The following is a 13,377-nucleotide window of genomic DNA, read 5'->3' as shown; positions in this document are numbered from 1 at the left end:
TTCCTAAGGTGTGCAAAGGCCTTAACTCCCAGGCAACTTCGTTGGACATTGTTCTTTGCAGAATTTGACTTTATCATAACCTTTAGACCCGGAACTAAGAATAACAAAGCAGATTCCTTGTCTCGATATGATCACAAGCCAGACGATGTTCTTCAAAATCCCAAACCTACAAGTATGCTCTCCGAAAAACAAATAATAGGTGCCACAATGTCCGATGTTTTCTTCCAGCAAATAAGACAAGCTATGCCAATACCCAAACTGTTATCCTGGGTTCGAGAAGGGTCCAATAGAACAATTCATCAAAATTTGCCCTTTTTCTCCAATCTCTTATTTGTTCCGACTAAGAAATTGCAAGCACAGGTTTTACAGTGGTGTCATGTTAGTCAATTAGCTGGTCATCCTGGAATCGCAAAAACCAAAGAACTACTACAGAGAAATTTCTGGTGGCCAACTTGGAATAAGGATGTTCTCTCTTTCATACAAGCCTGTGATGTTTGTGCTCAAGCTAAAGTGGAACATGGTCGAAAAAAAGGACTCTTGCTTCCGCTTCCCACCCCAACACAGGTCTGGGAGGATATTGCGATGGACTTCATAACGGATTTACCTGAGGAGAAGGGCATGACTACCATTCTTGTGGTAGTGGATCGTTTATCTAAGATGGCCCACTTTATTGCTTGCCCTAGACTTCCAACCTCCTCTCAACTAGTCCAATTGCTGCTGGAACATGTGGTTCGTCTACACGGCCTTCCTAGGTCCATAACTTCAGACCGTGGTTCACAGTTCATCTCGCAGTTCTGGAAGGCCTGGTGTAAAGCTCTTCACATTACTAGGAACACTTCCAGTAGTTTCCACCCCGAGTCGGATGGGCAAACTGAACGAGTTAATCAGGTCCTGAAACAATATCTAAGATGTTTTCTGTTCAAAAAGCAAGGTTCCTGGTTAGCTCTGTTATGGGAAGCTGAGTTCGCATACAATAATCTGCAGAATGCTTCTACAGGTCTGTCGCCCTTTTTTGCTGTCTATGGCCGACATCCCCATTTCTCGCCTTTGCTACTAGCTCATCAAAAGACCAATATTCCTTCCTTGGATTCACATTTCAGAGAAATGGAACGCATTACTAAAGCCTTACGAACTAATGTGTTAAAAGCTAAAGCCACATACAAAAAGTTTGCAGACAGAAAGCGACAAAAGGGTCCGGATCTCCATGTAGGTGACATGGTTTGGCTTTCTACCAGGAACTTTCAGTTCAGAAAACGTTACAAGTTCCATCCAAAGTTTATTGGTCCGTATAAAATTGTTCAATGTGTGAATCCTGTGTCTTACAAACTGCTCCTTCCTAAAGGTATGAGAATTTACCCTGTGTTCCACATTTCCCTGTTAAAGAAAGCGACTGCCAAACGGAGGCCTCGTCCTCCGGCTCTTCTTGTAAAAGGTCAGGACGAATATGAGGTGCGTTGTATAAAGGACTGCAAGCGCGTGAGGGGGAAGCTATGGTACCTGCTTTCCTGGAAATGCTACGGCCCTGAGGAAGATTCTTGGGTGTCTGAGGTGGACGTTCATGCTCCCCGTTTGGTGCGATCTTTTCATGCCAGGCACCCGATCTCTCGCTTTTAGGGCGCTGGGGGGGGGGGTGTCTCCATTTTTGTTGGGGGGCACTGTCAGGATCCTCCTGCTCTCTCTGCGGTGTCGGTTGCTTTACTCCTGTTTTGCACCATGTCACTGAATCACTGACTACGGCAATGTGTGTTCGTTGTGGCATCATAGACTTTGAACCCTGTGTTGTTCTGGCAATTTGTGTTATTATGTTTTGACCTTGCCAATGCTTTTCGCACTTTGTGTTACTGTGTTTTGCCCATGCACTTATTTGACCTCAGTATTGTGCCAATGCTTGTTAATACACTTCACTTGGGCGTGTTCCCGCTTTGCCAGTGCTTGTTGGCCCTTGGGCTTCAGGAGGTTCCATTGTGAGTTTGCTGCCGAGGTCTTTTTTCCCTCTGCAGCCCCTGTACTTCGATTGGGACTATAAAAGCTGCCACGCCCAAAACGCCGTGCGGATTATTCCTTCCTGGTTCCCGAGATCGGAGGTCTCCTGTTTCCAGTCCGGTCTTCGTTCCTGAATGCAGAGGACTTCGCCGATGTTCCAAACTCCGCTTCCTGTTTAATGGTAGTAATCTACCACGAATATCCGCTTGCTGAAAACGCAGGTAGGATTTATCCTTTTCTGTTCTTCATGATGAGATCAAGAGTTGCCGGCTGGTGATTCTTGCAAGACGCTCGCTAGGCAAAACGCGAGGGGCGTTTCCCTAGTAACTTTAAAGACATTTGTTTGCCGAACGAAACCACAGGACCCCTGCTACTAGATTTGGACTTGCCTGATTGTCTTTTGCCCCTAGTACTGTTTAGACGCTTAATGAACAATATTTCTTGGCGGAAAGCCTTTAATTCAGATTCTGACTTCTTTTGGACCTCGTACATTGTAATTGAAACATAGAGTCAAGTGTTGTAATTTACTATGCTGTGAAACGAACAGTGCTTAGCTTTTGAGAACATTTCATAAGAACACTTCATGCGTGCTATGCTGTGAAACAAACAGTGGTTAGCTTTTTGAGAACATCTAATGCGTGCTGAATAACAATTATGATTGTGTTGAAACCTTTGATGCATCACCGAGTTTAAAGAATAATTCATGTCGTATTTAATATCTGTGCCAACTTGCTTATCTGAATATAAATATTACATGGTGGAAGTCATTCCTAGTTTTGTTTCCATAGTAAGGTGATATTTAATTCCAAGTAATGCTATTGCTGAGACTCATTATATCTGGTCCGAGCTAACCTTTATTCCTAGGTTCTAGAACATGGTTCATTGTAGTTAATAGTCAAGGAAACAGGAAGTCTTAGCGTTCCAGTGCTTTTGTGGGTTTTTGGGTGCTGCTCCTGAGGAACTCAAGGGGACTTAAGAAACCAAGATCCTGACAAAATCAAGATGTAGGTGACCCTTACCGAATCGTTATTTACCATGGAATACTATTCCATGGTAAATAACGAATTCCAGTGTACATGCACATCTGTGCATGTACACCTGTGCCATGTGGCACACAGACATGCCCTAAGGGCATGTCTGTGTGTCACGTGGCACACAAGCCAGATACAGGGGTGCAACAGGGTGTCAAAGTGACACCCTGTCAACCTTGCAAATTGGGTAATTTTACCGATTCTGTAATTACAGAATCGGTATTTGCCATTGATTCCTATGGGCTTCAAGGCCCATAGGAATCAATGGCAAATACCGAATCTGTAATTACAGAATTGGTAATTACCGAATCTTACAGATTCGGTAATTCTAAAATAAGAATTACCTACATCTGCCCCCTTCCTATTTACCTACTCTTAAATACTGAATCGGTAAAATTCGGTATTTAAGAGTAGGTAAATAGGAATTACCTACATCTAGCCCATTGTTTTTGTTAATATCAACGTCAGTAATATTGTTTGTGAAAATATCGTTGCTAATAATATAGATGTTTATAATAGTGTTATGAATTTTAGTATGTAGTTTAAATGCATGTGTTTTATATTTTTGGTTAAGTGTTGTATTTTATTTAAATATATGTATTGCATTTTTAGAAGTTATTTTTTTTTTAAAGTACATTTTGCGTTTTAGTTCTGTATCGGGTTGTGGGTTTATAGGGGATTAGGATGGGAAGGAATTTAATTATAAATAATTAATAATAATTTCAATTAATTATTAATTAAGGGTACCATTACGATGGCTGGTGGACTTTGCTGGACTGTCCGCCAGGGTTGTGGCGGTCCTGCACCTGCAATTATGCAATTGCAATTATGCTGCCACCACCACAGTGGCGGACGGTGCTCACAGCACGGCTCGCCACAATGCTGGGAATTCATGTTGTGCATTGGAATGCACAAGGTGACAGGCACTGCGCAATGCCTACCACCTTTTCCATGCCAATGTAGGAGGGTGTGACAGGTACCCCCCAAGTGCACCACCCACCCCCCAACATTCTGGGGACCTGCAACAGACCCCCATAGCAGGAACCTCGTGCCATTTAACGGTCGCAACGCTGCCATGGAAACGCTGCTCAAAGCCATGATCATAATATGGATGGCAGTGTCTTGCAGACGCCGCCACCATATTAAACACGCTCTCCCTCCGGTTGACGTGTCGACCGGCAGAAAAGTGGCGAACGGTCTTTCCGTCCGCCTGGAACCCTCAGCCATTCTAATGTGGAGGGGGGTCATTCATGGCATGATAGCGGGTGGATCGCCCAGGCCGGGTCGGAGGTGGCTACTGCCGGCCCAGCGGGGGTGACCTGCCCGCCATCCTAATGGGCCCCTAAGTATTTAATATTTTATATTATTAATTGTGGTAAATAATTAATTAGTTATTAATTGTTAGTTAATTATTATTAATGAATTGGTAAATATGTAAATTATGTTATTTTTTAGCGGCGTGCTGTGGGTTTATAGGGGAGTAGAGTGGGAAGTAATTTAATACGAATTAATGTATTTATATTTTTTATTATTTAATATTTATGTTTTTAAAAATGTATATTGTAAATTGTGGTAAATAATATATTGTTTTTTTTAAAAATTTTTGGAAAACCTTTATTTTCAAATCAGTGCACACAGCTATTTAGCCTTACATCCCGGAGGCTAGGCAGCATATTATCAGTCAGTCGGCTGGTGTACAATAAGCATATTACCAAATCGTACAGAGGTTTTTTAAAACTTTTTTTGAAAAATAACTAAGATGAAAAAAGGGGAAGCACCAAACTAGTGCTGGGAAACAAAGCAATTAATCATTTGTGTAACTGAGCCCGATCATAGGAAAGGCTAGGCCCAATAGCATAAAAACAATGTGATCAGCACCAATTGCAAGACAATGGAGGGGGGGAGGAAACAGGAGACATCAGCTAATAGGATGTATGTTGGAGCCATAGGCTACGGGGACGTTCGTTCTTCCATGGGGGCGGTGTCAGGCGGCAGGCAAATATCGCCCCTATACTCGTTCCAGGCCCCCCATATCTTTTGCCACTTTTTGGGTTTACCCCTTGCCATGTACACCGTCTTTTCTCGGAACATGCACCAATCCATGTTGGCCTTCCACTGTACCACCTTTGGGGCTGTAGTAGCACCCCACATCTGAGCAATATCTCGTTTCGCGACCATGTTTCCCAAGGTGACCCATTGTGTTTGTGCACTATTATAATCAATAGGACACCACACATTCAGAAGGCAACGCCGGGCCTCAGCTATCACGTCTACCCCAGTCACCTCACTCATGATCATATGTACCTGCCTCCAGTAGGTGGCGACCACATGGCACTCCCAGATAATATGCATGAAGGTGGCCAATGCACCACACCTACGCCTGCAGAGGCCGTCCACTGAATGACCCATGTGTATCAGCCTGGGACCCGTCACGTACACTCTATGGAGAATTTTTAATTGAACCAGCCGCAACCTGGCCGGGATCGCCACCTCCTTGGGGGAGGACACTGCATATTGCCAGTCTTCATCATCCAGCTCAATCCAATAATATATTGTTAATTATTGTTGAATTGGTTATTAATAATACTCAATTAATTATTAATTACGTTATTTGTGTACTTTTTTAAGAGTGGGTTGTGTGTTGATAGGTAGGTAGGCTGGGAAGTCATTTAAATGATATATTAAAAAATATATATATATATATATATATATATATATATATATATATATATATATATATATATATATATATATATATATATATATATATATATATATATATATGTATATTATAACATTTATTTTAAATTGATTTATACTTTTAATTGTGTGAATTACATTATTATACATTGTTTTTAAATTGTTTGTTAATTTTTATTAAATAATTAATTAATAATTCATTATGTAAATAGTGTTATGTTTTACAACATTGGTTGTGTCATTTATAGGAGAATATGGTGGAAGGTAAAAAAAATAGTTTGCTAATTATTTTTAATTATTTTACTGGAGTGGGAATAGTAAATTATTCCTCTAGTAATTTTTACCCCTACACTATCCAACACTTTCCCTACTGTGGCACTCAATGGAGTGGGAGTAGTAATTTTTACCTCTACACTACCACTAAGCTATCCAACACTTTCCCTACTGTTGCACTCATTGGAGTGGGAATAGTAATTTTTACCTCTACCCTATCCAACACTTTCCCTACTGTTGCACTCACTGGAGTTGGAATAGTAAGTTTTTACCGCTCCGCTATACAACACGTTCCCTACTGTTGCACTCTCTGGAGTGGGAATAGTAATTTTTACCCCATGTTATCCATCACTTTCCCTACTGTTGCACTCTCTGGAGTGGAAATAGTAATTTTAACCCCTACACTATCCAACACTTTCCCTACTGTTACACTCACTGGAGTGGGAATAATAATTTTTACATCTACGCTATCCAACACTTTACCTTCTGTTGCACTGTCTGGAGTGGGAATAGTAATTTTTACCTCTACACTATCCAACACTTTCCCTACTGTTGCACTCTCTGGAGTTGAAATAGTAATTTTTACCTCTCTGCTATCCAATATTTCCTGAACTGTTTCGGTTAATGTAGTGTAAAATGTATTTTAAAAAGAATAAAACTTTTTAAATATTTTAATGTATTATATATATTTTATTTTTATTTTTATGTTATTGGTGTATGTGTATATATATATATGTATTTATAATTTTTTATTTGTTGCTAATCAATCAATCAATCAATCAGAGTACTTGTAAAGCGTGGTACATACCCGTGAGGATCCTAAGGCGCTGAGGGGTGGGGGGTGCTGCTACTGCTCGAAGAGCCAGGTCTTGAGGAGCCTTCTGAAGGTGAGTAGGTCTTGGGTCTGCCCTATGTGGGTATGGAGGGTGTTCCAGGTCTTGTCGGCAAGGTAGGAGAAGGATCTGCCGCTGGAGGTTGTCCGTTGGATGCGGGGACATCGGCGAGGGCAAGGCTGGCGGAGCAGAGCTGGCGGGGGGTGTGGAAGCTGTGTCTGCTGTTCAGGTAGGCTGATCCGGCGTTGTGGAATGCGTTGTGTGCGTGGGTGAGGAGCTTGAAGGTGATCCTCTTGTCGATGGGGAGCCAGGGTAGGTCTCTCAGGTGGGGGGTGATGTGGGTGTGGCGGGGGATGTTGACGATCAGTCGGGCGGAGGCGTTTTGGACGCGTTGTAGTCGTCATAGGTGTTTGGCTTAGATTCCTGCGTTGCCAAAGTCCAGTTTGCTGCTGACGAGGGCCTGTGTCACCGTTCTTCTTGTTTTGGTCGGGATCCACTTGTAGATCCTGCTGAGCATGCGGAGGGTGATGTAGCAGGAGGAGGAGACTGCATTGATCTGCTTAGTAGGCCTGGGCAGTAAATTCCGTTCCATTTGCGGAATTTGGGTAATTTTGCATTCAGCAGAGAACGCAAAATTGCCCAAAAATTCTGTGTTCCCCAACTTTGTGACACTTTTTTGCTTGTTCGCGTTCTCAAATGCGTGTTCGCGAGATATTTTCCCCCGAGCACGCAAACATCTATTGCGAACAGTAAAAAAGCATTGCGAACGAGCAAATCCGCGTGGTCACGGAATTTCTGCATGTTCGTAGAGATTTTTTACTGTTTCGCGGAGATTTGCGTAACGCGATTATGCAAATTCTGCCCACCCCTACTGCTTAGACATGGAGAGGGAGGAGTCGAGGATGAAACCTAGGTTGCGTGCGTGGTCGGTGGGTGTTGGTGTTGTTCCCAGTGTGGTTGCCACCAGGAGTCGTCCCAGGCTGAGGGGGTGGGTCCGAAGATGAGGACCTCCGTCTTGTCCGAGTTCAGCTTCAGACGACTGCTCCTCATCCAGTCGGTGACAGCCTTCATTCCCTCGTGGAGGTTGTTTTTTACGGTGTGTGGGTCCTTGGTGAGGGAGAGGATGAGCTGGGTGTCGTCGGCGTAGGAGATGATGTTGAGGTTGTGATAGCAGGCCACTTGTGCGAGGGGGGCCATGTAGACGTTAAAAAGCATCGGGCTGAGGGATGATCCTTGGGGGACTCCGCAGATTATGCTGGCGAGGAATGTCGTGGTCCAGTCGAGAGCCTTCTCTTGGATTCCGGCTTCTAGGAGGCATGTCTTTAGAGTGCGATGGCAGACCGTGTCGAAGGCAGCTGACAGGTCCAGGAGGATGAGGGCTGATGTTTCGCTGTTGTCTAGTTGGCGCCTGATGTCGTCTGTGGCCGCGATGAGGGCTGTCTCAGTGCTGTGGTTTCGTCTGAATCCGGACTGGGACGGGTCCAAGATGTGGTTGCCTTCCAGGTGGCGGGCCAGTTGCATGTTGACGATTTTCTCGATAACCTTTGCCGGGAAGGGGAGCAGGGAGATGGGCCGGTAGTTCTTGAGGTATTTGGGGTCCGCTTTGGGCTTCTTGAGAAGGGCGTTGATTTCAGCGTGCTTCCAGCTTTCCGGGAATGTCGCTGTTTCGAAGGAGATGTTGATGACCTTTCGTAGTTGGGGTGTGATGGCTGCGTCTGCTTTGTTGAATACGTGGTGAGGGCACGGGTCAGACAGAGATCCTGAGGGGATTGAGTTCATGACCTTGCGTGTCTCGTCATCGTTGACGTTGGACCAGGAGGTCAGGCGGTTGGTGCTGGTGTTGTTCACAGTGGGGATTGGAGTCTGGCATGTTCAGGCGGTAGTGGTGTTGAAGATGTCGTGGATGTCAGCGATCTTGCGGTGGAAGAAGATGGCTAGTGAGTCGCACAGTTCTTGTGAGGGCAGGATGTGGTTGGCGTTGGCGCTGGGGTTGGAGAGTTCCTTTACGATGCTGAAGAGTTCTTTGCTATTGTGTGCATTGTTATCCAAGCGGTCTTTGAAGGAGGATCTCTTAGCCAATCTGATGAGGTGGTGGTGTTTGCGGGTGGCGTCGTTGTGGGCTGCGTGGTTGTCCGGTGTGCGTCGTGGAGCCATGTCTTCTCCAGTTTCCGGCATGCGCGTTTGGAGGTCTGGAGCTCGTCGGTGAACCAGGTGGCTCTCTTCTTGTCGTGGCTGTTGGAGGGTTTCTTGAGCGGGTGAAGGTGTTGGCGCAGTCGTTGATCCACTGTTTGTGGTTGCGGGCTGCGACGTCTGGGTTGGTGGGGTTTGTGGGTGGGTTCTTGGCAAGGGAGGTGATCAGCTGGTCTTTGGTGACTTTGCTCCAGCAGCGGCGAGGCAGCTGTTGGGTGCGGTGGTGCGTGGTTGGTTTCTTGAAGGTGAAATGGATGCAGCGGTAGTCGGTCCAGTGGAGTTCGGTGGTGTGATCGAATGCGACGTGGGAGCCTGTGGAGAAGACAGGATCCAACATGTGGCCGGCGGCGTGGGTGGGTGTGGTGATGAGTTGTCTGAGGCCGAGGTTGAAGAGGTTGTCGATCAGGGTGGCGGAGTTGGCATTGTTGTTGTTGTCGAGGTGGAAGTTCAGTTCCCCGAGGAGGATGTAGTCCATGGAGGCGAGTTCGTGGGTGCTGGTGAGGTCGGCAACAGAGTCGCTAAACTGAGCCCGAGGTCCGGGGGGTCTGTAGATGAGTGTTCCTCTGAGGGTGGTGTTGGGGTCGGTGTGTATCCGGAAGTGCAGGTGTTCGGCGGTGTTGAGAGTGTCGTCTGGGTGGGTGTCGACCTTGAGGGTGGACTTGTGGAGGATGGCTATTCCTCCTCCAATTCCATTGGCACGATCCCTGTGGGTGATCTTGTAGCCATCGGGATGGGTATGGCGATGTCGGGCGCCGAGGAGTCGTTCCACCAGGTCTCGGTCAGGAAGGCCACATCTGGGGCAGAGGTGTTGAGCAGATCCCAGAGCTCGACGGCGTGTTTGCATGTGGAGCGGGTGTTGAGGAGTTGCAACGTAGGTGGTTGAGTCCAGTCCTTGGGGGTTGGTCGTTCTGTCGCAGGTAAAGCTGCAGGTGTGGCAGGAGAAGGGTCCGTGGGTCCGTTTTGCGGCGGCCTGGAAGCAGGTGTAATTTTGGCCAGCGTTGAGTGCGTAGAGGGTGCTGACGTCGTAGTGTAATCTGGTGTTGTGGCGTTCGCAGTGTCCAGGTGTTCTGGCGCTGGGCAGGGTGCAGGCATGGACAGGTGCAGACGGGCTTGCCTTAGGCACGCCTTCAGTGCTCCAGCGGCGCACCTGCTGTGCACATCCGTTGAGCGGTCGCTTCTCGGCCTGCATTTGTGAAGGCTTGGGATGGGAGGAGCATCTGGGAGGGGGGAGGCCAATAGGTGTGCAGGGGGGCGGGCCGCAGGGAGGCAGCGGCAGGAAGGGCCGGGTCGAGAGCGGTGGGGGACGGGGGGATCTGGCACGCAGGGGAGGGAAAAATGAACCCAGGAACACGGAGGCAGACGGCAAGGAGGCAGGAACCAGGCAACTGAGCAGTCAGGTGACGAGTAGCAGAGTGGGGTCGACCTGCCTGCAATTTATAATTTAATAAAATAATTATTTAATAATATTATTACGTAAATAATAAATAAATATATTGTATTATATATATATATGTATGTTTAATCGTTTTTTACATTATATGTAATACTTATAATTTTAAACATTTTCTAATAATTCTAACATTTTTTTTTAATTATTTTTCTTATTTCCTTTATTTCACATTATTTTTGAAACATAAACAAACCTGATATTTTTAACAACAATATTTTTTTCCCTATATATTTGTACCTAAAGTTATCTAGATAGGATTTTGATATTCTTGACATCAATATTTTTGCATCAATATTTTTGTACTTCGATATTTTTTATGTCGATATTCTGTCAGTGATCTGTCTGCCCCATTTTAATCCCACCCAGTCCAATCCAAAACCGTTTTGCCCACTCTCATCCGCCCCACTTTAACCAGCCCACTCCAATCTGTGACACTCAAATCCAAACCGATCAGCCCCACTCAAATCTTCTCCACTCCAGTCCACTCAATTTGCCCCACTCCAATTTACCCAGATCCAATCTTCCCCAATACAAAACAATCTACCTCATTCCAATCCATCCTACTCCAATCCACCCCACTCCAATCTGCCCCACTCTAATCCACCTCACTTCAACTCACACCACTCCAATCCAAAACAATCGGCCCTACTCCATTCCAAACAATCGACCCCACTCCAATCGGCACTACTGCAATCCAAAACAATGTGCATCTCTCCAATCCCAAAGGATCTGCCCACTTCAATCTGGCCCACTCCATCCAAAACATTCTGCCCCATGCCAATCCATCCAATTCCAATCCAAAACAATCTGCCTGCTCCAATCTGCCACACTATAATTCAAATCAATCTGTTCCACTCTAATCTGCCCAACTCCAATCAGGTCCACTCTCAACCGCCCCACTCCAAGCTGCCCCTCTTCAATCCAAAGCAACCAGCCCACTCAAACCTGCTGCACTCCAATCTAAAACAATCGCCCCTACTCAAACCTTCCCCACTCCAATCCACTTAATCTGCCCCACTCCAATTTGCCCTGCTCCAATATGCCTCAATCCAAAACAAGCTGCCCCACTTGAATCCACCCCATTCCAATCCTCCAACTCCAATTTGCCCCACTATAATCCGCCCCACCCCAATTTTCGCCATTCCAATCCAAAACAACCTGCTCAACTCCAATTCCCAAAAATATGCCCCACTCCAATCATCTGCACTCCAATCTGCCAAACTCCAATCCAAAAAATCTGCCACACTCCAATCTGCATCACTCTAATCCAAAAGCTTCTGCCTCACTTCAATGCAAAACAATCTGCCCTTTTCAATTTTCCCCACTCCAATCGAAACAGTATGCCCCCCTCTAATCTGCCCACTCCAATCCAAAACAATCTTCCCCACTCCCATCCAAAACAATCTGCTCCACTTCAGTCCAAAACAATCTGCCTCACTCCAATCTAAAATATTATTCCCCTTTTCAATCTTCCCCACTCTAATACTCTCCACCCCAATCCAAAAACATCTGCCCCACTCCAGTCCCAAACAATCTGCCCACTCCAATCTGCCCCACTCCAATCCAAAACAATCTGCCCCACTCCAAACCAAAACAATCTGCCTCACACCAATTCCAAACAATCTGCCCTATTCAATCCATAACTATCTGCCCTACTCCAATCCAATAACACGAAAAAACGGGGGTCTCAAAAAGCCATTAAAGTAGCTCACTATCTTCGACTCCTTACTAAGTGAGTCAGGACACAAGTTCCCTACAAGCCTAAAAAAGACAGGAAAAACAGTAGAAAAGAGCATAAAGACAAGTGATAAACAGTGAGATCCACATACAGCTAAATGGATTCCCATCAATATATCGCAATGATCAATCTTCTCATTTGGTCATCCATCTATCGGGATGGTATGTCTCTGATCATAGAGACTTAGTACCATACCCACGATATTAGGCTGAATAATCACTTTCGACCATAAGTGATAAATCATATGAGAATACAGAGCAGTGCAAAAACACAAAAAGTTGGTGAATAAAATAGGGAGAAGAGGCAAAAAAACACTTTTTATTAGAATATCGGCTCAACCCCTAGTTAAAAACAAGAACAGTGCAAACAAGCAGTTTCAACAAATAACTGCAAACGGGCCAACATGTTTTAGCCAGTAGGGAAACAAATCCCACAGCTTTCTTCAGGACCTCTGCTCTCTAACTTTGCTACTGCAAAAAAGGGAGTGTCTAAAAGTGAAAACTTATATGTAAAAGGATATAAGTGAATATACAGGGAAACGTTAAGAGGTTGAAACCATTACAACCTGCATGTACTAATCCTCCGCATCAAGGAATGTGGATATCATCTAAAAAAAAAGGAAGTTAAATAACATGTTACTGTCAGTAATGTATGCAAATTCAGAAACAGTTTATTTGTGCTCAGCCAGCTTGACCGGGGACTGGATCTCACCTCACCTGGACCAAGCTCAGGAAATGGAGGACACGCTCTATGAAAGTAAAGCAAGGGAAAGCATAGAGCAAGAAACACTAGAGCTTTTTCATCCTTCATATTCTGTAGATGCTGCCCTATCTATCGTCTACCTATCACAGAAAATTGCCAATTCTCAAGGGACCCAAGCCTGGATCTCAGAATTCCTAACATTCAGTTAGCCCACAACATATACAGCATGTAAAACCCAGCATGCAGGCGGGCCGGGGGTGGGAGGCGGTCTAGGCAATGTTGGGGCGGGCGGGGCCCGGCCGGGACTGCACAAAAGCCGAAAATGCTGCCCCCAGCCCCCTTCTGCCCCAGGAAACGCCGGGGTGGGCTGCTAGTAATTAAATAAAGGTAAACATCAAGATCATGGAAAGGAAATGAATACAAGGAGAAAAAAGTGCAGGTTTCAAAAATAAACAAAGCATACAATAATGATAACTG

This window comes from Lissotriton vulgaris, chromosome 5 (genome assembly GCF_964263255.1).
Source record: "Lissotriton vulgaris chromosome 5, aLisVul1.2, whole genome shotgun sequence".
Lineage (NCBI taxonomy): Eukaryota > Metazoa > Chordata > Amphibia > Caudata > Salamandridae > Lissotriton > Lissotriton vulgaris.
Note: the sequence above shows the minus strand (reverse complement) of the source record.